The 25,169-nt window shown below is 45.5% G+C and overlaps 1 protein-coding gene across 3 annotated transcripts in view; it reads left to right on the top strand.

The window, feature by feature from the left end:
- Positions 1-25,169, top strand: part of MRAP2 (melanocortin 2 receptor accessory protein 2) — a 72,463-nt gene that overhangs the window by 5,666 nt on the left and 41,628 nt on the right. For 2 of the 3 annotated variants that reach the window (XM_050950194.1, XM_050950189.1), the window contains exon 1: positions 22,832-22,968. The exons of the other annotated variant lie outside the window; for it this stretch is intronic. The gene's annotated coding sequence lies outside the window, so the exon portion shown is untranslated. Of the gene's footprint in view, positions 1-22,831; positions 22,969-25,169 lie in introns of those variants that run through there. 3 annotated transcript variants of the gene reach the window in all.

The following is a 25,169-nucleotide window of genomic DNA, read 5'->3' as shown; positions in this document are numbered from 1 at the left end:
CTGTGGTAATACATTTTTATCCTTTATCTTAGCTTTGGAGACCAGCTCAGGCCACTTGTATTATAAAAAGCTGCAGGAAGCAGGTTATTATGGGGTTTTTGTTGACTATTGTGTAACTTATGCAGAGGAAAGGTAAATCAATCTGTTTATCAATTCTATGCTAAAAAGTTCCTCTCTCTGACTTAAACTATTTGCACAGACCATGAATTCCTATCCTTGCAAGAGACTACAGCTGGATATTCTATAGGAACCTTTCCAAATACTAAAAGTGGAAATTATAACAGGATTCACTATCCTTCTCTTCTTAGGAATCTGGTACCAGTCTTTATTGTAAATCAATTATACTCACATACAATTAATAATTTCAAATTCCTTTTTATGAATAACGCTTCCAAGGTAAACTATTACAGCACAGGAGTTACAGTGCACCCTTACTGGACTAACATCACTCACTAGAGATTTGTTATTTTTTCTTTTAAAATGGAGAATATAACACAGAATCTAAGCCTGCAAAATATATATTTATTTATAATATCTTACAAAATCAATATAGGGATTAATTTGGGACTCCTGACAATTGGAGATCTGCTTTCACATAGTCTGATCCTGGGTATTATACTGACATTTCAGTAAAACATTCAGTTGTACTACATAACCAGTTGTTTTAGCATCCACATTGTTGAGCAAATTCAAAACTTCAGATAAGAAAGGAAAAAACACTTACTTACTTACTGCAGCTGTTAAGCGCTCACACACGCTCTGTTCAATGACATAGTACACCTCCTGAAGATCTTAGGCCTCCAGTTTGCATTTGTTCCTTTATGGTATTTTCCCAGTCTCAATCCCACTGACTCTGTAAAATTATAGGAAACTGTATTGAGATCCAACCCACACATCAGTCGCGGTTACCCCTGACAGCTTTATCTTGTCCCTGCAGGGCTGGATTAGATCTGAGCCCTGCTCTCTCTAGAATTCTCTACTGACTGTCCAGAAGCTGACAGCCTCTGATGTGGAGGGGTGTGCGTGTATGTATGTGCAGGAATGTCTGTCCTTAATGAAGCCTTCCACACCAGCTTAAAAACAACTATTGAGTAGGGTAACAACTTCCTGCACACCCTCTGGTGTGCAAAGAAGTAGTTGCTATTTCAGCAATCACTCAAGGCTGCCATCTTGTCTGAGAGCAAGTAGAAACAGCAGCTGTATTTACAGCAATAAGGCCAGGTCTACACTATAAACTTACATCAGTTTAACTACGTCGCTGAGGGGTCTGAAACATCCACACCCCTGAGCAATGCAGTTATACCGACCTACCCTCAGAGTAGACAGTGCTATGCTGATGGGATAGCTTCTGTTGATGTAGCTACCGCCTCTTGCAGAGGTGGATTAACTACACTGATGGGGGAAGCTCTCCCATCGGTGTAGTAGCATCTTCACTAAAGCACTACAGTAACTCTTCTGCCCCAGTACAGCTGTAGTTTTTTAAGTATAGACCTGCCCTAAGTGTTTTTGGATGATGTCATGGGGTACAACAATCTCTGCTGGACTGGCTTCTTCTCCTGGTCTCTGGGGATCAGCTCAAGGATGACGCTCCCCCGTCTGCAATTTGAACCCCCTAACTCTCTGCTTCCGCTGATAGTCTCTCCAGGAACTGCCGTGTCCTCTTCATGACTCAGCCCTCTGGCTGTGTCACCTTCTGTGTTTCCCCTTTCCTGGGGTCAGTACCTCATAGTCCATTCATCCAGCCACTTCCCTCAAATGCCCTCCCATCCACGGTTTGCACCCTGTCACTTTGCTACTCAGTTGTAACAGCCAGCTAGGAGCTTCCTCTTGCTCCCCGGGTCCCTGCCAGCAACTGCTCTGTGCATGGTGCTAGCACCTCTTTGACCTGAGAGGAACCCAGTGCTTATCCCTGGAGCCACAGGCCGCAAATGCCTGACTGGCCCTGCAGCTCCTTTTGCATGAGCCCTGCTGAGCCCAAATTGGTGCCTCTCTCTGATTGGTTGTGGCCAGCGCAGCTGCTCTAGGCCACTCGGAGAACTCATCTTTACTGCTCCCTCCTGGGGTTAACTCCTTCCATGCTGGTGTGGGGTAGACACCCCATCACAGCTGAACACCCTGAAATAAGAAGGAAGGGGGCTTACAATTGCATGAAAGCCACTTATGCTATTTTGGTAGGCTTGCCCTTTTGAGAGATCATCTATCCAAAAATAGCTTAAAGGCATTCATTAATACAGGTGAAGATTATGCTGAAAATGGGCTCTATTTGATCATATAAGTTATTTGTCCCATATTTTTCAAATGAAAGCTTCATATATTTTCTCCTTTATATCTTTTCTGTTGTATACAGGTACGTATATTGTATATTTCTGTTTCTTATGGCAGTTCCTACACATTTACAGAAAAGTACATTTTTGCGTTATTGTTGATGACTAAATAATAGAGATTCCATTTTTACTGGCTACCAAATATGAATGTGAGTAATAAATAACATTTTGTTGAAAATAAATGTTTTATACTTATTCCAGTATCAACTGTAACATAAAATCTACGAATTACAGAACATATAATATCTATAAAATACCTTGTCTTTGAGGTATTGGAGATTTTTATATTCATAAATGTATCCTATTTCTACTGAAATTGTAATATGTAGGAAATTGCCCAGAGGACAAATGAAAATCTAGTTTTGTCCTAACATTCATTAGCTATTTGGAGATCATGTGTTGACTCATTTATGCTAATAAAGCATATTGACTGGTTTTCTTTAGAAAAGTATCCATGTATGATGTGCACATTCAGCTATTACAAGCTGTCTAATGCCAGCATTGTCCTCAAGTATTTTAAATTATTTGGTTGATAGAAACCCTAGTGTTGCTACTTTTCCAGTTATATAATAAGCAGTGGTGTGAAAGATATTGTCATGGAAAGCAGATATAAAAAGATATGATGGGCGGGCCACATAGTGTATGGGGAGACTTTGGCAAGCCTTGAAACCACTATGGCTTATTGTTAAAGGTGGCCTAGTCAGCAAGCTGTAAATTGGCCATTCAGCAATCTCAGCTTGACCAAGGCAGGAGGGGGCGGGGTTGGGTGCCACAGAAAGGGCAGCTTGACCCCACGTCCTTCCTGATAAGAATTGTGTTGAAGATGCTGATACATGCATTTTAAAAGAGCAGGATATACCCTCAGGAATGTCTATTGGGGTCTCAAGGCTGCAGGCTCTGGGAAAACCTACACCTGGTTAATCAATAATCAGAAGGAGCCTCTTGTTTGTCCATTGGAACTGTTTGCTTGACAAGTTTTCTTTTAGGAACATATCGTTGTATTACTAACATATAAATAAGGGGAAACAGTTTGAGATAAGGGGGGCTCTTCGGGACTAATCTTGTTGTGAACGTGTGAAAGTGCTTGAGACTAGTAAAGTTTAGCTTTAAGTGAAAGTGTTCTTGTGTTGTCCTGTTTGTGCCAGCCATCTATCGGTCGGACAGTTGTGTCTCCCCTGATTTATTTCCTGACACCTCCTCGCACAGAGTAAAAGTTATCAAGAACTTTGGGTTGAAAGAACCCCGGGTAACAATAGCACAGTTCATGGACAATAGGTGGACCGCAATCATTACTGAATGGTACCCGTGAGAATAGAAAAGACCACCTGGTCGGCCTCCAGGAAGATCGGAAGATGACATTGTTAAACGTTTCAGACGAACATGGAGAAGAAAGGCAAGAATGCGAGAAGAATGGCGGATGTGTTGTGATCGGCGCAGTCTTAATAACAGCTGAAAACCGATCGATCCAGGTGATAATAGGGACTATGCTTCTCTGTCTTACCTGTTATATACCTCATACTGGGCTTTTTTCTTCTACTTCTCTGAGTATTTTCTCTTCTACTTTTGAGACAAGGGAGAGGCAAAACCATCAGAATCTGGCCCCTGACCCAAGATGAGACAAAAATGAGCGAGTGCATCCTTCACAGTTAGCACTCTCAATTTGAATTCTGTGTAGTCAGGTACCCAGAGGTTTCTCAAGGACAGGTAGGGATGGGCAAAACAGGTTGGCAAAGCAGCTGAACTCTGCAGCATTCTCCCCTGCTGAGATCGTGATCTGCGGCAATTCAGTGGGAGGTCCTTTGCTCTGAGTGGGAGTGAGGGATTGTCTGCCGAATTGCCGCCGAATACACTGAACCTGCCACCCCGCTCTGGAGTGGCTGCCCCAGGCACTTGCCTGCTAAGTTGGTGCCTGGAGCCGGCCCTGGCTAAAACAACATGGAAAACCAAGTCTCAGTTCTCGGCACGTCCCTCGATCCCCACTTTGGAGGCAGCGAGGCATTCGAACGACGAGAGGCTGCAAAGTATCAGAGGGGTAGCCTTTTTAGTCTGGATCTGTAAAAGCAGCAAAGAATCCTGTGGCACCTTATAGATTAACAGACGTTTTGGAGCATGAGCTTTCGTGGGTGAATACCCACTTGGTCAGATGCATGAGAGGCTGCAAAGAATCTCAGGTGCTAGATCACCAAAAGGAAACCAGACAACTCTATGTGTGCACTTATAACTGCAGAACACTGATGAGGGAGGAATCAATTAACCATCTCATGGAGGAAAAGGCAAAAACAGCATGCGATGTGCTGAGTGTTTGCGAAACACAACAAAAGAAGGAGATGGAGGTCAGCTGGAGGGATGGAAGCACAGTCATTTTAGGAAAAAGAGAAGGCACAAGGACAGTTGGAGGAGTCGGATTCATCATAAACTAAGAATGCTCTTCAAAAATTGTCTCATGGCAATTGAAGTCATCGCATATTGGAGTGCTTTACCTCCGATTGAACTGAAATAGTACCCTCAAAATCATCCAGATCTATGCTCCCAGAAATGCATACGAAGATGATGATGTGGAAGGATTCTATCAGGAACTGGAAGAAACCCTTGTTCAGAGTTCCACATATACGATTGTGATGGGAGATTTTAACACCAAGGTTGGAAGAGAGAGAGAGTAAGAAGTACGGTATCGGAGAATGACTAGCTATATTGGCAGAGACAAGTAGAATGTTTATTGATAACACCTGATTCCAAAAGAAGGCCAATAGAAGATGGATCTGGGTTGACCAAATGTGAAGACAAAAAATGAAATAGATTACTTTCTGATTGATAGATGACAGATTGTGCAGGATATTTCAGTAGTGCCATCATTCAATATCAGTAGCGATCATTGCCTACTGAGAGCTAGACTCATGTGAACTATGTACGGTGAACAGAAGGCACCAACCGGTAGCTTTTGACAAGGAAATCTTGAAGGAAAACATTTCTAGGGAAGATTGGAGCCTCCTGGATGACTGCAATGATGATGAGAACTTCAGTGAGAAACTGAAATGATGTGTGAAATGAGCTATACGTGAAAGATCAAGAAGAGCTAGCAGCAGAATCCTTGGAGAATACAAAGACTTTATTGGAGAAGAGGAGGAAAATTTAAAAGAAATGGTAGCGACAGGCTTGAGTACTCCCTTATCTGCAAGCTCATACGAATGAAATTGAAGAAAGACTGAGAAATTTCAAACCGAAAAGCTCCTAAAGGCTGCTAAAGATCGTAAAAATCTCAAAAAATGCAAACGAGAACTGTTGTTGTATAGGTCATCATTATCGGCTTTGAAGAATAGGGTCAGAGAATCAGTAACCGATCGAACAGAGATGGAGGCAATCTGCAGGGATTTCTATACACAGCTGTTTGCATCCCGTATAGGTGTCCCAATGCCATCACTTCAACAAACTGATGAACACATACTCCTGGTTCTCATTCTCTTGTCTTTGAGAAACAGGTTTATCCATTCCCCAGACTTATCTGGTAACCATATTTCAGTCATAATATCAGCTTATGATCATAAATATCCATGCAATATTCCTACATACATTTCACTATGATATTATTGAACAGTGAGTTGTTAGCTTTCAAACGATACCCCACAATGCATATTTTATAAAGATTACAATAGTGCAAATACAGGGGTGCATTTGGTCATGCTACTCCACGTATGTGCCTGTCCAAGATGGTAGGCTCATACTCAGGGTAGCTAGCTCCTCCCACCAAACCATACCACTGTAGCTACACTTTATTTAGCACACTAGCTCCATAACAATTAGCATGGGTATGTGTTCTTGAGCTAGGAACTGGAGCACCCACTCAATGTATAGATTTACCCTAAATGAACAGCTCACAAACCATGTGCAGGATGAGAGCTTTGTCTATAACCAGAGAAATGAGTAAATTCTCAATAGCTGTTTTGTGCTCTCTATAGCTGACTGCAGTTGACACACACGTACTTTGTATTCTTCACTGAGACTTTTTTGGTTCATTCTTGTTGTTTTTCCTTAATCTGAAGTTAGTCAATTTACACAGAGTACACATTTTGCTTTGTGTAGATGGAAACAACCCTCTTCAACACTCAAATTAGAGAGAAGAAAGCAAGCAAGAAGGCCTAGAGAGCCAATGAGCATCTAGAGGATATGTAATTTACAAGAAAAAATTACCAGAGATTTAGGGGCCATAGAGAATGGTAAATGACCTTCATGGCCATGTGAGGAACAGGGATTGGTGTACAATTCTTACACACAAAGCATCTTGGTCAATTGAAAAGTATGATTGGGTTCTGTTAGTTTTTATTTTACTTAATATATTGACATTGTTACCCTTCTGAGGATGCCAGCCAGGACAAGAACATTAAAGGAAGCCAAGGTTGATGGAGAACAGTGAGAAGGATTCATACAGTTATGAAAACCATTATACTAACTAACATAGCCTCTGACACCAGTTAAACAAGATGAAGGAAAAGAATAACAGCGGCCTGACAGTGCCCGGGACAATGTGTGCTAGGAGTTAAATGGCAAAGGAGAAGGATGAGCAAGTGAGTCAGCGAATCAATGAATAAGAAAAGAACGTGGTGGGCGAAGTCCTTACTAGGCTAAACAAAATTAATGGCAAAGGGCGTATACTGAGAGAAGATGGACAAAAGTGCTAGGAGACTGGGGAAAGAGGCTGAAAACTAACAGCACAGAAAAAATATGGAATGAGTTACATTAATTTTAAAGTGGAAATTGTGGGAAACATTTTATTATTGGATCAAGGAAAGCAGACAAATATATTGCTTGTCTTTTCATTCAGCAGCGGAGAAAGAAAGCTAATGATGGTGATTAAGGCCAGTGGCTTTATTATTTGTGGGTGCTTGGCCCCCCTGAAAATCTGACTACAATTGTTCAGAACAATAATTTCCATCACAAATGCTCATAAAGGTTAGAACAACATGTACTGTGTTAGGTCTCTCATCTCCCAAGCCCTAAGTGAAAATGTAGCTCAAGCTACAATGAGTTAAGTTTGGTGGTTTCCACCTAATTCTTCTTTCAGTGATGGTCCCTATATGTATTCCAAAGGTGAGTGCACATGTGTGTCATGTTCCTAAGCTGGAAGAGCCACACATGCATCCCCTTGTGCTCGCAGCCGAGGATATAAATGGCTGTGCAGGTCCAAGCCTCTCCAGTTCCCTCTTACCGCTACATGGCCTGAGTTGGAACTCCTGTTCCTTCATGCTCTGAGATTTTACTATCAGAGTGTCTTTGTCCATTTGTGTATAGTTATTTATAGTTGTAGCTAGTAGTTGTAGCATCAGTAGTAAGTTAGTTAATCCTCCCCACTGGAAACTATCCTCCCACTTTCCCCAGGACCATGTCCCACATTCTGGGGTTTAAGAACTGTATCCTGCCCATACTCTTTTCTGTGAGCAGACACACCCCTGGTGCTTGTCATTGTCTTGGCAAGGCTCATATTGCAGCATGTGGCTTGATCTGCAAGTTGTTCCCACCTCAGACCCAGGAAGCTCGAAAGCTCTACCTCTGTAAGTTCCTTATGGAGGAAGCAATGCAGCCACATGCACATTCAGATGTGGGACTGTCAGAACGCTGGTACAGTGATCAACATCAGTGGTGAGCATCCTTCCAACTACTTCCCAGGACCAGCCAGCCCCACGGATGCTACCTAAGGTGTTTCCATTGTCACCCCTTGAATTCCTGGATGCTTGGAGCCTCTCCTCTCAGCAGCAAAACTGGTGCCTCCCTACCCAACCTCTCCACTCCTCTCTGGACCTCTGCTCACCTGCAAGGTCCCCCCTCTGGCAGCTGAGCCTCTTAGGGTTGCCAACCCTTCCAGTTTCACCGGGAGCCTCCCTGAATCTGGCCCTCTCTCTCAGAGGCTACTGAAGCCAAATTGGGAGATTTTAGGCACTAAAAGTCCAGTGGCACAGCAGGGCTAAAGCAGGCTCCCTGCCTGCACTGGCCCTGCACCCCTCCTGGAAGTGGCTGGCGCATCCCTGCGGCCCCTGGGGAGGTACAGAGGGTCTCCATGCTCTGTCCCCACCCCAAGCACTGACTCCGTAGCTCCCATTGACTAGGAACTGCGGCCAATGGAAGCTGCAGGGGTGGTGTTTGTGGGCACGGGCAGCGCATGAAGCCCCATGCTCCCCCCACCCAGGGGCCACAGTGTGCCGGCTGCTTCTGGGAGCAATGCGGGGCCAGAGCAGGCAGGGAGCCTGCCTTATTCATATATTCTAGGACTGGAAGGGACCTCAAGAGGTCATCGTGTCCAGTCCCCTGCACTCATGGCAGGACCAGATACTGTCTAGACCATCCCTGATAGACATTTATCTAACCTACTCTTAAATATCTCCAGAGATGGAGATTCCACAACCTCCCTAGGCAATTTATTCCGGTGTTTAACCACCCTGACAGTTAGGAACTTTGTCCTAATGTCCAACCTAAACCTCCCTTGCTGCAGTTTAAGCCCATTGCTTCTTGTCTATGCTTAGAGGCTAAGGTGAACAAGTTTTCTCCCTCCTCCTTATGACACCCTTTTAGGTACCTGAAAACTGCTATCATGTCCCCTCTCAGTCTTCTCTTTTCCAAACTAAACAGACCCAATTCTTTTAGCCTTCCTTCATAGGTCATGTTCTCAAGACCTTTAATCATTCTTGTTGCTCTTCTCTGGACCCTCTCCAATTTCTCCACATCTTTCTTGAAATGCAGTGCCCAGAACTGGACACAATAATCCAGTTGAGGTCTAACCAGCGCAGAGTAGAGCAGAAGAATGACCTCTCGTGTCTTGCTCACAACACACCTGTTAATGCATCCCAAAATCATGTTTGCTTTTTTTGCAACAGCATCACACTGTTGACTCATATTTAGCTTGTGGTCCACTATAACCCCGAGATCCCTTTCTGTTGTACTCCTTCCTGTGGAGTCTCTTCCCATTCTGTATGTGTGAAACTGATTGTTCCTTCCTAAGTGGAGTACTTTGTATTTGTCTTTGTTAAACTTCATCCTGTTTACCTCAGACCATTTCTCCAATTTGTCCAGATCATTTTGAATTATGACCCTATCCTCCAAAGCAGTTGCAATCCCTCCCAGTTTGGTATCATCTGCAGACTTAATAAGCATACTTTCTATGCCAGCGTCTAAGTCGTTGATGAAGATATTGAACAGAGCCGGTCCCAAAACAGACCCCTGCGGAACCCCACTTGTTATACCTTTTCAGCATGATTGGGAACCATTAATAACTACTCTCTGAGTACAGTTATCCAGCCAGTTATGCACCCACTTTATAGTAGCACTGTGGAGGTGCGGACTCACCCCTGCGATGCCTCCTGCTGGTCTCTCAGGGGATTAGCTCTTTTTCCAGCTCCAGAGTGCCCTCTGCAGGCCAGTGATCTACTTGTCTTTTGGCCCCCGTGTCCCTCTCAGGACCCAGTGCCTGTTAGCTGGGGTGCTGCCCCCTGGCAGTAACCTCTTTCTCTCAGGGTCTCCCCTCACCTGGAAACCCCCACCTTGCCTCAGTATCAGGCTACTGCCAGTCATCCTCTAGCCCCCATGCCCTAAGGCAGACTGCAGTATCAGTCTACTCATCACTGGCAAGGCTGGGTTTGGACCTGCTGCCTTTGCCTACCCCTGGGCTGCCCTCTGCAACCCCCAGTACCTGTTGGCCTTGTGCTAGGCCACAGCCTGAGGCTTTCCATGGCTGGAGCTTTCCAGCTCCTCTGCCTATCCCCAGCCTTGCTCCACTCAAGAACCCTCTGTCTAGCTCCCTGCAGCCAGGCCCTTCTCCCTCTCTAGGCAGAGGAAGACTTACTCTTCTGGCTTCCCTTGCCTTCTTATAAGGCCCTGTTGCTCATTTTGGGGTGTGGCCCCAGCTTCAGCCACTTCTCCCAATCAGCCAGGGTTTTACCTTGCCCAGGGCTTTTCCAACCCTTTCCAGGCTGGAGCAGGTCATCACCCCACTACAAGCCCCATATAAGTTGTATTTGCCTAGTTTAGTGATAAGAATATCATGCGAGACCATATCACATGCCTTAGTAAAGTCTAGGTATACCACATCCATTGCTTCTCCCTTATCCACAAGACTCGTTATCCTATCAAAGAAAGCTATCAGATTGGTTTGACATGATTTGTTCTTTACAAATCCGTGCTGGCTTTTCCCTATCACCTTTCCACCTTCCAAGTGTTTGCAGATGATTTCCTTAATTACTTGCTCCATTATCTTCCCTGGCACAGAAGTTAAACTAACTGGTCTGTAGTTTCCTGGGTTGTTTTTATTTCCTTTTTTATTTTCCCTTTAGCCCCACTGCACCACCGCCTGGAAGCTGCCCGAGGTAAGCACCTCCCATTCACACCCCAACTCCCTGCCCCAGCCATGAGCCCCCTCCTGCATCCAAACTCCCTTCCAGAGCCTGCACCCCAACCCTCTGCCCTTGTTATACTTTTTCAGCATGATTGGGAACCATTAATAACTACTGTCTGAAAGTGAGTGAGGGTGTGGGAGAGTGAGCGACAGCGTGAGGGAGGGCAAGGCCTCAGACAAGGGGTAGGAAAGGTGCAGGGCCTCAGGGAAAGGCAAGGCAGGGGCAGGGCAAGAGTGTATGGGCTTGTGTGATTAGACAGTTGGCAATGCTAGAGCCTCTTCTGCTATTGCCGGACAGGTCCCTGCAGGCACCGTACCGAGGCCTGCCCATTCCATCAATTCCCCCAGTACTGGAACTATCCTCTGAGTTGGAGGAGTTTCCTGAGCCGGAACCCTGCTCCTCCTCAATGTCTCAGCAAAGGTCTGACTCACATCCCTGACCGACATATGACCCAGTGGCACAGGTCTGGTACCAGTACTCGGGCCCACCATACCCCCAGCAACTCTCCCCATGGCCATACTATCGACAGCTCTTATCAGCCCTCCCAGGCACTCTCTTATACTACCCAGGCTCCTTTTCCAGCATCATCTATCTCGCAGGAAGAGGTCAAAATTGAGTCAGTACCGCAGTCTCCACTGCTCCCTACAGTCACTTCCTCCTCACCGGACGAGGCAATCATTCTCCTCTCCCTCTCTCATCCAGATGATCACCACCAGTACCAAGACCCGCTCCAGCAGGTGGCAGTGGGCCTGGGGATCCCACTGGAGAAGATTCAATACCGGCAACACCAGCCCCTGGACATTCTTCAGCCTCAGGGACCATCTAGGTTGGCGCTCCCCATCAATGAGGCCATCCTCCTTCCAGCACAGGTGCTGTGGCACACCCTAGCCTCCTCTGCCCTCATGCCTAAGAGGACAGAGCAGAGGTACTTTGTGCCTGCCAAAGGGGCAGCTTTTCTTTTATCCCTGCTTCCCCCAGCTCCTTTGTTGTCCACATGGCAGCTGAACAGGTACGCCAGCAGCTGCAGAAATCGTCTGGACCTGTTGGGGAGGAAGGAGTCCTCCTCTCCGGCAATATATAGCCAATTATCAGGCTCTGCTAGCCAAATATGATTTCAACAACTATGCACGGCTAGCAGAGTTCCAGGACAAACTGCCACCAGAGTAGCAGCAGCAGTTTCAGGCACTGGTGGATGAGGGACACTTGGTCACCAAGGTGGGCCTCCAAACAGCTGTGGATGTGGCCGACATGGCCTCTCGCTCCCTCGCTATGGGAATCATCATGTGCCAGGACTCATGGCTGCAGTCCTCCGGCTTTCCCAAGGAGATCCAAACTACAATTGAGGACCTAGCCTTTGATGAGAACAAGCTGTCTTCCAGCAAAACTAACAGGTTCCTTCATTCTTTGAAGGACTCCCGGGGCACATTATGATCCCTGGGTATCTATATTCTGGCCCCACACTGCAGACAACAGCAGCAGCAATTCTGTCCCTGCTCATATGCACCCTACTTGGTCCATTACCTATCCAAGAAGGAATCCCCACACCGTTCCCAGCAGTCACATTTCCCCACTTCTCTGCCCCCTTGCAGCAGCAACCGAAGTCCCAGTTTTTACACGACTATCAAGACTCATGAACCTCTCCCAGTGCCACCCATGGAGCCCCATGTTATCATTGGGGGCTGTCTTGCAATATTTCCCACACTTAGGGCAAGATCACCATGGACGGTTGGATACTGGAAATCATCCACCATGGATACTCCATAGAATTTCTTTCCCTTCCCCTGCCTCAGTCCTCCCCACCCACTGGACAGCCCCAGAGGACCCTTCCCATCAATGCATTCTCCAACAAGAAGCAGTTGTCCTTCTCGCGAAGGGCGCCATAGAGCAGGTACTGTCTTCCTACCTAGGAATAGGCTTCCACTCCCCACACTTCCTCATCCCAAAGAAGGGTAGAGGGCGCCACCCCAGTCTTGACATTTGGCTATTAAACACCCTTATCAGAACATCCAAATTCCATAGGGTGACGCTGGCATCTATTATTCCATCTCTCCTCATTCGCAGCTCTTGAGATGAAGGACACCTACTTCCACGTCGACATTCACTTGGCCCACCGGAAATTTCTCCACTTTCAGGTGGGACACCACTACTACCAATTCCGAGTCCTCCCTTTTGGCATAGTGACAACTCCGTGAGTTTTCATGAAGGTAAATAGCGTTTTCAAGAAGGACTGAATTGATATTTAACATTTACAGAAATGCAGATGCTTAGAAGAGGGGGAAGGGATAGCTCAGTGGTTTGAGCTTTTGCCTGCTAAACCCAGGGTTGTGAGTTCAGTCCTTGAGGGGGGCATTTAAGGATCTGGGGCAAAAATCTGTCTGGGGATTGGTCCTGCTTTGAGCAGCGGGTTGGACTAGATGACCTCCTGAGGTCCTTTCCAACTCTGTGATATTATAGACCTTGTTCTTGTCTTGTGTACATAGATTTTACTAGTGTAACTCCACTGACTTCAGTGTAAGTGAGATCAAAGACCTACTGAAGTCCTAGCATGGATGAAGGTGGTTAATCATTCTGAGAAGTTTTAGTTTATAATGTGTATAGAGAGTCTTGATGTATTAATTAAAATGTGGCTTCTTAGATCATAAAACCACTGAATTCTGAATAGGACTGATGTTGAGACTGAATATGAGGCAAAGGCAGCAAAGACTCCTGTGGCACCTTATAGACTGACAGACATTTTGGAGCATGAGCTTTCGTGGGTGAATACCCACTTCGTCAGATGGATGTAGTGGAAATTTCCAGGGGCAGGTATATGTATGCAAGCAAGCTAGAGATAACGAGGTTAGTTCAATCAGGGAGGATGAGGCCCTGTTCTAGCAGTTGAGGTGTTAAAACCAAGGGAGGAGAAACTGGTTTTGTAGTTGGCAAGCCATTCACAGTCTTTGTTTAATCCTGAGCTGATGGTGTCAAATTTGCAGATGAACTGAAGCTCTGCAGTTTCTCTTTGAAGTCTGGTCCTGAAGTTTTTTTGTTGCAGGATGGCCACCTTAAGGTCTGCTATTGTGTGTCCAGGGAGGTTGAAGTGTTCTCCTACAGGTTTTTGTATATTGCATTTCCTAATGTCTGATTTGTGTCCATTTATCCTTTTCCGTAGAGACTGTCCAGTTTGGCCGATGTACATAGCAGAGGGGCATTGCTGGCATATGACGACGTATATTACATTGGTGGACGTGCAGGTGTATGAACCGGTGATGGTGTGGCTGATCTGGTTAGGTCCTGTGATGGTGTCGCTGGTGTAGATATGTGGGCAGAGTTGGCATCGAGGTTTGTTGCAATGGATTGGTTCCTGAGCTAGAGTTACTATGGTGCGGTGTGCAGTTACTGGTGAGAATATGTTTCAAGTTGGCAGGTTGTCTGTGGGCGAGGACTGGCCTGCCACCCAAGGCCTGTGAAAGTGTGGGATCATTATCCAGGATGGGTTGTAGATCCCTGATGATGCGTTGGAGGGGTTTTAGCTGGGGACTGTATGTGATGGCCAGTGGAGTCCTGTTGTTTTCTTTCTTGGGTTTGTCATGCAGTAGGAGGCTTCTGGGTACACGTCTGGCTCTGTTGATCTGTTTCCTTATTTCCTCGTGCAGGTATTGTAGTTTTGAGAATGCTTGGTGGAGATTTTGTAGTTGTTGGTCTCTGTCTGAGGGGTTAGAGCAGATGCGGTTGTACCTCAGTGCTTGGCTGTAGACAATGGATCGTGTGATGTGCCCGGGATGGAAGCTGGAGGCATGAAAGTAGGCATAGCGGTCGGTAGGTTTTCAGTATAGGGTGGTATTAATGTGACCATCACTTATATGAGGCAAGACAGAATGTGCAACCAAATGTGAATACCCCTGAGCACTATATTTGTGAATTTATAACTATCTGGGTAAATAGTAAGCTTGTTATTATAGTTCCCCTATATATTTGCCACCTAATTATAAATACTCTAGATAGCTTCTCTGAATGTTTTTACTAACTTTTCAATCATCTTAAAATAATAAAACATACACAGCCTAAAATTTTTTTTCACTCCTATAGCATCCTGGCTGGTGAGAATATAGGCACAAATGATAAATAATCTGTTTTTTAGATGTCATCTTCCACACAATGAAACAATTTTGTCATGAGTTTTTAGATGTACGTAAAAATAAAAACTCAGAGTTTGGCAGTAACCGTGTACTCAAATTACAGTAATGATACTGGGAATGTCCTAGAAATTTGGACTGTGTAGTTTAGTGAGGAAATGAATAACAGGGGATATGACAGTGGTGTACAAAATAATGAATGGAAAGAAGGCAAATTGGATATTCCTCTATTTGCTTTCTTATAGTACAAAGTCAAGAAGCCAGGCAATGAAATTGAAAGGCAACAAATTTAAAATTGATAAAAGGAAACTCATTTACTCTTGCATAATTAATCTTTGGAATTCATTCCATACAATCCCACTGAGTATAAGAATTTAGCAGGATACAAAAATATTAGACATTTAGGTTGTGATGAGATGCATCCAGAGTTTTGCATTATAAGGGAGATATATATATATATATAAGACTATAACTGCTAATGCTTCAGAGCATAAGCCACCATTAATGGATGTGATTAGGAGAAAAAAATCTATGAGTATCTAAATCCATAATTGTCTGCTTTCCTCTGAAACATTTGGTATTGGCCACTATCAAAGATGGGATACTGAATTCGTGGTCCACTGGTCCAGTTTTTAATTCCTAACTATTATGGTGTTCTAATGAAGTTCAGCATAGACCATTACAAAGGTGTAATGCACTCTAAAAGGAACAATTTAAATTATTCTGATACATATTGATGTGCTCTTAATTAGTTGTGAACACTCAGAAAAATGATTTAATTATCATAATGGATAGCTCAATGACGCTGTCTGCTGAACTCAGAGCAGTAGTCCAAACTCCGCTGCTCCAAAACCTATTAAGATGTTAGGCTTTATTAAAAAGTTCAGAATATTCTTTATTAGAGAATAATATACAACATATTATAATGACATTATATAAACTGATGGTGCAGTACACTTTCCCTCTGAATGCTTCTGTCAGCTTCACTCACCTCATTTCAAGATAAAGAGCTGAAATAAAACAGCATCCAGAAAAAGTCAACAAAAAGTATCAAAGGCATGAGGGCAGGGCCCCCTGGCAGGAAGGGGGGGGCCAAGGGGGCAATTTTCCCCAGGCTGCGGAGGGGCCCCCATAAGAATTGCAACTCTTTTTTAATGAAAGGGGCCCCCGAAATTGCTTTGCCCCGAGGCCCCTTATATCCTCTGGGCAGCCCTGCACGAGGGGGTTCCAAGGAGATTTAAGAGACCAACGGACAGAATCTCATTTACACTAAGCTCATTTATACCACTCTGGCAGTATAAAGGGGTCTTAAGGTGGGTATAAATTACATTACAATTAATTTACTAACCACATTTAAGTTACAGTTATGTTTACTTTATACTGCCAGATCAGCATAAAAGAGGCCTTAATGTAAATGAGAACTAGGCCTGATTCTCTGCTGTATTGCACCAGATTTATATTGCTGTAACTGCATTATAATCAGTAGCGTTGCACTGGCATAAAACTAGAATAACAGAGTGGAGAATCAAGAATGTCTGGTTTGTAAAGTTTTAGCATTAGAGAGATGACAGAGGTGTATATATAATATTAGCTGCCATTGAAGTCCATGGTAGATTTGCCATTGACAACCAGCAGCCAATATTTTAACTTCACTATTAAGCAGGATGCCCTTCCAGACAGTCATAATAACAGAAGGCTTTATCACAGGACTCTTACCTTTGAACACATGGCTAAATGTATAAAGCTAGAAGAAAGCATAGTTGGAAAATTGTTACAAACTTCTACCGCGTGCCTACCTGTGTCTGTGGCTTGACTCCTAAAACAACCTGAAATGACTTGTAAGACTGTTTACACTTTTCGTGGCATACTGATCATTTTTTCCCAAATGGGTGTCTCATACAATTTAGAAGTTCTGCATCTGTGCATATCCCCTGGGATGAACCGAAAGAGACTCATTAATCAATTTAAGCTATTTCAGGATATAATTTTGACAGCTGAAAGGAAAGTAGCTTATTAAGGGGTCTCTTTGCCCATCTCATATTATTTTTCTTGGCTAAATTGTGGGTAAAATTCGTTCATTTTTTAGTTGAAAAATAAAAAATTGATTGAGCTTTCTTCTTGTGATGTTTAATGTTATCTTTGGACACATTGGTTTTACAGATGGCATCCTCATACTGCCTTCCCTATTCAAAGACAGTACACATACCACAAAATACCACCACTCACATCATTATCACTGTTAAAACATATTTTTGTCCCTTCCTGTTGTTAGAAGCTTGTGTATTATGTCTAGTTCCAGATGTAGCCTTATGTGCAGTCAGGGGCGGCTCTAGGTATTTTGCCGCCCCAAGCACGGCAGGCAGGCTGCCCTCAACGACTTGCCTGTGGGAGGTCCCCGGTCCCGCAGATTCTATGGCATGCCTGCAGGAGGTCCGCCGAAGCCGTGGGACCAGTGGACACTCTGCAGGCATGCTGCCAAAGGCAGCTTGCCTGCCGCCCTCGCGGCGACTGGCAGAGCGCCCCCCATGGCTTGCCGCCCCAGGCACACGCTTGGCATGCTGGTACCTGGAGCCATCCCTGTGTGCAATTATATTTTCTCTGGACGTGAACGCAGACAGGTTGAATGTTGGCCTGTTCCCTCTACATCGGCGTATCTCAACCGCTGGGTCATGACCCAAAATTGGGTCACAAGAATGTATGAAAGGGTTGTGAACAAACTTTAAAAACAGATAATATTCTGCATACAATTTTCTTTAAATAGATGCCACTTGTGCTGCACTGTATGTTAACAAGTTATTTGAACATGCAGGTGCCACCAATTAGCCAATCAAATGCAAGGCACGAAGAGTTATGGGAAAGACCACACTGGGGAGCAGGGGTCTCGTGTCCCTGTCCCTCAATTGATTACCTTGGGAAGGGATGCAGTGGGAACTATTGGCCAGCCCACCTATTGCTGCCATGTGCATGGTAGCTTCTGCTGGTGCCCAGCTGCCTCGCAAGCAGCGGAGGACATCTGGCGGCTCGGGGGGGAGGCAGGTGAGAAAGCAGGAAATGGAGAGCTACGGGTGAGGAAAGCAAGTGCAACCCAGCAGGAGGGAGCTGCCTGGATCTCCCGCCCAGCCCCAGTGCCGTCCCTGGGTGCCACTGGGCAACTTTCAGCACCCTGGGTTCATCATCCAGCCTTAGGCTGCAGCAGTTCCAAGTGGGAGGATGCCCCCGAGCAGCCCCTTCCTGACCCAAGGCAGCTGGTAAGCACCGGGAGGTTAGGGAGGAGGTTTATTCCTACCTCACAAAGCAGAAGTGGATACTGCAGTCCCGGGGGGGGGGGCTAGAGTCCTGAGGGAACTGAAGAAAGGGGAGAAGCCCTGCAGGGTGCCTTGGCAGCCAGTGCACCTGGTGCTCTGCAATCGGGGGCCCCCATGACCTCCTGGATGTACCTGTGCAAACTTTGTCCAGTGCGCTGGGTGCTCGAAGTGGAGCCAGGGTTGGCAGTGCACTACACTGCAGCGCTACATCAGTGCAGCTGCAGCATGTCTGGTGAAGACATGCTATGTGGATGGGAGAGAGCTCTCCTGTTGGCATAATTACTCCACCTTGGTGAGAAGCAGAAGCTGCCTATATAGCACTGGTGTGGACAGTGTGCAACTTGTAGCATGGGTGGGGTGGGGGCTTTTTCACCCCTGAGCAACGTAAGTTATATGAACTTAGGCTGTAGTGTTGACCTTCCCTTAGGCACTCATTGGGTTAGCCAGATGAGTGATGGTTTTGAGAATGCCAGTGACAGCAAAACAGTGAACTTAGAGGCAGTTTGATGCCTAAATACCTTTATAATCTGTCCCTTTGTGCACTGGAATCCTGTCTCTTCTCTAGCATCTGTTCTATACCCCAAAGGGTTTGTTATGCGAAGACAAATAAACCAGCTCCTCAGCTGATGTAGATCAATGCGATCATTGGCTTCAGTGGTGCAAAACTGATTTTAACTAGCTGAAGATCTGACTAAGGCTTTGTCTACACTGGCAATTGAAGGACAAAACTTCAAAACTTGTCTTTCAGAGGTGTTAAACCTCCCTTCCTGCCCTGAAAGACAAAAGTTTTGCCACAACAAGTGCCTGTGTGAATGGTGCATTGTCGGTTTGTTGGGGGTGGAAGTATTTTGTCGGCAAAAGTGCTGACAAACAGAGGCTCCACTGCCTGACTTTTAGCGACTTGGCCATGTCGCTAAAAGCTGTGTAGTGCAGACAAAGCCTGAGGCCATGTCCAGACTACCTGCCGTATCGGCGGGTTAAAATCGATTGCTCGGGGATCGATATATCGCGTCTAATCTAGACGCGATATATCGATCCCCGAGCGCATTTATATCGATTCCGGAACTCCATCAACCCCAACGGAGTTCCGGAATCGACACGGAGAGCCGCGAACATTGATCCCGCGCGGTGTGGACGGGTGAGTAATCCGATCTTAGATATTCGACTTCAGCTACGTTATTCACGTAGCTGAAGTTTCGTATCTAAGATCGATTCCCCCCCCCTAGTGTGGACCAGCCCTGAGTGTGTGAAGTGCAAGATCATCCTCACTATCCCTTATCTCTTTAGTAGCACTCCTCTAATTCTTTTGTTAGATCTGTCCTAAAGCTATATAGAATAGTTACTCCCTTAGTAGTAGTTTTTATGGCAACTATACTAAATAAATCCCAAACACCTGTTATCAAGGCAAGAATAAGACACTTCACTGAGTGAGAATGACTAATTCCATGACCTTGAGCAGAATCTAAGTTTGTATTTTAAAATAGATTTCTAGCTGTTATTTCTCCAAACACTGAACTGAACATAACTGAAATTGCAGTGAGTGAGCAGTTACACTGTTGGGTTCGTAGGAGGAGTTTCAGCCACTCTCCTTCAGTCCACCAGCAGAGTGAATGGAAGAGTAACTTCAATATCTTGCCTGCTTCCACATCTGCATTCTCATGGTTTCTCTAAGTTCCCCTATCCTGGATTGATAAGAGAGAGAGAGAGAGAGAGAGAGAGTGTGTGTGCAGGATGGATGGGTGCGTAGAAAAAGAGAGCATGTCTGGGGTGGGAGAATGAGAGTCTGAGTGTGCATTTACAAACAGCTACAAGATGTACTCAGGAGCTCGAGCAATAACAGCTGCAAGAGGACTAAATAGTATTGTGATAGGTCCCCTGGGGGTACTGCTGAGCCCTCTGTCTGACCGATCTGGGCTTCCTCTCACACTGTGATGCTGTGACAAGCTGCAAACGTCTCCAGGTGCTGCACTTACAGAGACATCTACAGGCAGGGAGATACCCAGCTGAGTTACATGAATGCTTCTAGACACTCATGAACTAACAATAGAGGGGCTCCAGCCAATTCACCCAGCTCAGGACCCCAGAGCTGTACCATCTTCCCCTTGCCAGAAGCCTGACCAGTGTAAGTTTATTACTCAGTGTGCCACTTCTACAAAGAAAAGTGGATGTGCATCAGCTTTTGATCCCCAAGGTAAAATATAAAACAGATTTATTAACTACAGAAAAGATAGATATAAATGATTATAAGTAGTAAGCATACAGCTCAAAGTTGGTTACCTAAGAAATAAAAAGTAAAATTGCAATCTGAGTTCTACAACCTAGACAGGATTTCAATATGGCAGTGTTTTACCCTGATGGTATACAAGCTTGGATTCTCCTTTGCAACCTGGGACCACCTCCCCAGTTCAGTCTTTGTTCTCACACATTTCTAGGTGTTGCTTTGTGTGGGGAGTAAGGACAAATGATGATGTCACTTCCCCTCCTTTATAGGTTCCTCCAGCTTGCCGGAAAGATATTTTGCTATGATGTGAGTCAAACAGTCTCTATTGTTTACATGCTCTCTCTCAGGCTACATCTATGCTAGAAACTTCCAAGCACTGCTGTGGGAGCGCTCCCATGGCAGTGCTTTGAAGTGTGAGTGTGGTCACATGTGAGCACTGGGAGAGAGCTCTCCCTGTGCTCCTGGTAATCCACCTCCATGAGGGGAATAGCCGGTCCACACTAGTGCTTTAAAGCGCTCAGACTTGCTCTGCTCAGAGGAGTGACTTTTCACACCCCTGAGCCAGCAAGTTAGAGCACTATAAAATGGAAGTGTAGAAAAGCCTTGAGAGGTCTCCATTGTATACTATTCCTGGGGTAGTCTTTGTGGGTGTATATTTCCCTTAATGGACCATCATCAGTGTCTGGCTGCTCCACTGTTGTACCTGAAAGGCTGATTGTAGATGTTTCAACTTCAAACACCGTATTTCAGTAACATACACATAGCAAAACTTTATAACTTCAGATACTGTGATAGAACATACAACAGGATATTAATATCCAACAGATCAAGCCTTTTAGAATGATACCTCACAAGGCATACTTTGTACAAAACATATCGTAAATCATATCATCATGGTAAAGATGGGGATTACCAGGGTGTTGCTTTCAGGTACAGCGTGTGGCAAGTATCCCCCTTTCAATCAATACACAGGAAAGGAATAAGGATACCACATTTCTATTGCCATCTCAACCAAGTTGCTAGCACTCACTATTGGTGAAAGCAAAGAGCTGAAAATTATTCTTGCTAATTTCCAGTGCCAAATAAGGATCTGGAGAAAATGACATGTCTATTACCTGTATTTGTTTTGATTGTTTTAAGATATTTTTACCCTTTTTTGTTTTTGTTTGGATTTCAATATTGATTGCATTTGGATAAAGGCTAACTTTAAATTAATCCCCCAGAATGCACAGCACAGAAAACATATAGGAATGTGGTATCACTAATGAGTTAAGCGCCCACAGAGAGAAGCTGAATGAAAGATTTTGTTTTAAGCTAAAAATGTGTCTTAAAAAAAACAAACCACAGAGTTAGCAGCAGAAGACAGGTGTGAGCTGATGGTACTGAGTGAGGCCCCAACGCTGGTCTAATAAGGTGTGTGTTTAAGGTATACCTGTGAGGGTTTTAAATTTTGATACTATATTTAGAAAAAAAATTACTCCTAACAGGAGTGACAATGGCAATGGATGGGAGGGAAATATGGGCTGCAAAGTAATTCCTCATATTAATCTGATTAAATCGATGAATTGGCTCACCTATGTGATCTGGGGTCAGGGATAAGGAGAATAATGGATCTGGAACAGGTGGACAGACGATATTCATCAACCAGAGCTTGTCCCATTGTGCTAGCAGGTCTAACGTTTCCCAGGGTGGGTGGAGGAAGTAGCCACTAGCTTCAGTTTTGCACGGACCAGTACGGGGGGGGCTGTGGCCAGCTGGCAAAGCTGCACGGGATTATTGTAACCTAGTCCGCAATCGGGAGAATTTCGTGCCTGGGGAAAGCACCCAGCTGAAATCCTCCGCCTAGCCCCGAAGCAGGAGCCACATAGGAAGCGGCAAGAGCAGCGTCCAGTGGAGTAGTAGTGGCCAAGCATCTTCCCAGCTCACTCGCTAACCTGCCTGTGCGCCTCGCCCCTGCCCTGAGGAGCCGGCAGGTTATTTCAGCCCCCCTGGCTGTTCAAAGCGGGGTCTCTGCCGAGCCACTTAGCAAAGGCGCCGCTTAGAGAGGGGCCCAAGCTGCAGCCTTTCGGAACGAGCAGTGTCGTGCGGAGGCTGGGCCCCAGCTGGGGTTTGCGGTCCTGCCCGCCCCGGTGCCGCTGGGTGCGGGGGGCAGTAACAGCTTTGGGGATGGTCACGTGTCACCGGAGCGTGCCTGAGGGGCCCTGGCGCTGCCCTTCGCTGTCAGGAAAACCAGCGCAGCGCCCGCTGCTTCCTGCTCTCAGCAGCGGCTGCGGGAAGCCCCGAGGAGGCGAGAAGCGCCCACTCCCGGCTGCTCTGTAGCTCTGCCGCCCCACGTGATCGCCCAGGCGGCTTGCGGGGCAGGCAGGCTGTGGCGAGGGGCGCTCCTCGCCGCGCGGACTCCTTCTCCCGAGGAGAACTTGCCAGCCCGGGACCCAGCCCGGTACAGTGAACAGGGGCGGCCCGCGCCGCGTCCCGCGGGCTCCGGGGGGGGGCGAGAGCGGGACAGGGGCGCGCGCCGGGGCTCCTGCTGTGCGCGCCAGGCAGCGGGGAAGGGGTGGGCTGCAAAGGCGGGTTCGGCTCGGAGCGGGACGGGGTCGGCAGCTGAGCCCAGCCGCGCGCCGGGGCCAGGTAACGTTTTACGTCTGCTCGCTCTGTTGTCTTCCAGCCTGCGCAGCCGGCTTGGGAACGGGTCGTGCCGATCCGTTATTACCCGCCGCGCTGGGGTGGGGGGAGACGGAGAGAGAATTTCCCTCGTAACAGCCCGCGAAGGCTAAAACGTAACCATGCTGAGCGGCTCAGTTGCACGAAATGGGGGCTACTCTTGTCTGTTAAATGGCCATTGCAGCCCTCCCGTGTGCCTCGTGGGAGGTGTTGCATAGCCCGTAACACGGGAGAAATGCAGACCTAGATTTCAGCTCTTGCCCCGTTTGCTTTTGGGTGAGGTGTGCGGGTTTGCCCTTGGTTCTCGTCAGTGGGGTTTTTATTAGCGTAAGAAGGAAATTGTTGAGACTCCGTTGGGAGGGAAGGAGGTGGCTTTTTTTAAAAGATTCCGTATCAGTGAACCAAGATTCGTTTTTGGTTGTGTGTATTACTTTCATTTGCGTTTAGACTGTACCTCAGAATAGTTGCGCCACAGTTTTATGCATCTGTTTTTTTTAATTTTTCCTGTAAACTCAGCAAAATCAGTATATTCAGAACAAAAGAAACATCTGTAGCTATGTTACTAACATTAGTTTAGACTAAAGCAAACACAAATTTGATAAATCGCAAGACATAAGTAAATTTTCAACACATGCAATTTTCCCATTCAATTTTAAATGTATTTACTTATTGCATTTGAACTGGAAGAAAACATCTTTTGAAACTGGTAAGTTATTTAAAAAATAATCAAAAATGGAAAGAGAAAAGCATTTGAACTAAGGGCAAGAAATCAGTGGAAGTTCTACTTGAAGAACAGCAGGATGTGGTCTTATTTCAGAATTTAAGCTCTTAAAATAAACAGTTGTGTGTCATAAATATACTACAAGTATTAGAGTTTGTGTAACTGGGTATTAGAGGATAGTTCATTACTGTATTTTGTTTAGAAAATATACTGTGATTTAGGGTAAAACTTTCAAGAGCATCTAGGTCCCATTTTCAAAAGTGCCTTAGGTACTAGGAGCCTAAATGTCATCGTAAGTCAATAGGTTCCCAAGTGCCTACGTCACCTTTGGAAATGGCACAGAGGCACTCCTGGAAACTTTACCCTTTATGTACATGCGGGTATTTGTTAAGTAACCTATTTCTTTCTTTGTTGCTAAATCCAGGTGTTCAAAAAAAATCAATCAAACTCTCCTCAAATCATGAAATTGTTTTGTTTTTTTTTGTTAGGTTTTGGGCAGGGGTGGGAGGGGAAGCTTGTGTACACTGCACAGCAATGCAGACTGATTTCTGGAGTGCACCAATGTGTTGGTGTACTAGGATGTGATATGTAGAATGTATGTTTTAGGTGTTGGGACATGTGAAAAGATGTCTGCTTGTCTGTCAAGGAAAGAGAACAGCCAGGTTAAAAGGTTGGTCAGCAACCTGATCAGGTAAACAATCAGTTAAACAGCTGAGTTTAGCAAACTAATCTTAGTGTTAGGAAAGTATAATGAATAGCTTTGTAACAGTGTATTTAAGGTAAACACCTGAATGTGTTTGCGTTTAACCCTATGTTTGCTGTGCCCTTTTTTGGTGGACTGACCACTCACTGAAGCAGCAAATAAATGACATACTTTTTCAGCTCAAGAGTCTGTCTGTGAACCTGTGCATTCTCGGTAGTGGGGAAAAGAACCAGTCAACAGTTGGTAACTGGCCTACGTAGACCCTGCTGTAGAGAACAGTTCTCTACTGTGAGACCACACCCCTGCAGTGTGCATTGTTGTGTGGTGTAGACAAGCCCTAAACATGATGATTTCTAAACCAATAATAAATAGCACAATATTTTGGTCTTCCTTCTGACTTTTGAGCACTTGAGACCGACTCTAATTTGTGTGTGTTAAAATTCAACCTATAATGGATGCAAACATGCAGGGGTCCTCCATTCCTGCTCAGAAGGAGGTCCCATTTGTTGTCTCCAAATTCTGGTGGGGAGGAGCTATCCTTTTCCCCTCCTCCCAGTGCTCTTCCATTTCCCATTTTCTCCCTGCCCACTCATGTTCTCTTTACATGTTCTTCCAGTCCAACTCCTGCCTCCCATATTTTTGCTCCCTTTATCTCAAGAACCTCCTTCTCTTACATTTTGTCTCTCCATTCCTTGCTCCCAGCATCCCTTGATCTTCCTTATGGCCATTACCCATTCCCCTCTG

The sequence above is a fragment of the Gopherus flavomarginatus genome, chromosome 4 (assembly GCF_025201925.1).
Source record: "Gopherus flavomarginatus isolate rGopFla2 chromosome 4, rGopFla2.mat.asm, whole genome shotgun sequence".
Classification (NCBI taxonomy): Eukaryota; Metazoa; Chordata; order Testudines; family Testudinidae; genus Gopherus; species Gopherus flavomarginatus.
Note: the sequence above shows the minus strand (reverse complement) of the source record. Positions and strands in the feature narration are given on the sequence as shown.